At 42.2% G+C, this 651-nt stretch overlaps 1 protein-coding gene across 1 annotated transcript in view; it reads left to right on the top strand.

Moving 5' to 3' along the window:
* The window catches only part of LAMTOR5 (late endosomal/lysosomal adaptor, MAPK and MTOR activator 5), a 4723-nt gene that overhangs the window by 89 nt on the left and 3983 nt on the right, over positions 1 to 651 (top strand).

Raw genomic sequence — 651 nt, 5'->3', positions numbered from 1 at the left:
CACCGTGGTCTTTCTTTTCTCTCCCCCTACCCCCCCGCCCCCGATGATCTCAGAATAAGCAGATGAGACCTGAATTTCTAATGGTATAAAAGAAATATTAATAAACCACCGAGGAAGGAAAAAAAAAACCCACCAAACCCTCCACCTCTCCCCCCCGCACCCACGTCCCAGGGTTATTTTTCAGCTGAGCCAACACAGCTGGATTTTCCAAGTACACCTCTATATCCATATTTATGCCTGACGGGTGTACTTAAGAATCGAATTAAGAATTTGTGATTATTTAGCTAAAAGAAAACACAAGACTAAAGTTAGCCTGCTACTTCTCGGCTCGTAAGAGCACGGTGTTTAATAATGTGGCTCTGTGATAAATATCCTGTAAAAATAGAGACTCGGCTGCATTTATTTGTGGGAATAAAAGGCGGCAGAGGGGGAATAATATCTTTTTCAGTAATGAGGGTGTGTTTGAACCGGAATATAATGTGTAAATATGTTGATTTATGGTTTGAAGTATATCCCCCCATACGTCAAATTGCGTTTGGTGCATCTCCTGGGAGCACAGGGGAATAAGACCAGGGATTGCTAAAGTAGCTAAAAAGGCAGGAAAAGCTGGAATTACCGGCTTCTTTTTTAATTTGTACATCCCGGGAGGAT

The sequence above is a fragment of the Pygoscelis adeliae genome, unplaced genomic scaffold (genome assembly GCF_000699105.1).
Source record: "Pygoscelis adeliae isolate BGI_AS28 unplaced genomic scaffold, ASM69910v1 Scaffold482, whole genome shotgun sequence".
Classification (NCBI taxonomy): Eukaryota; Metazoa; Chordata; class Aves; order Sphenisciformes; family Spheniscidae; genus Pygoscelis; species Pygoscelis adeliae.
This window is presented reverse-complemented; position numbering and strand designations above follow the sequence as displayed.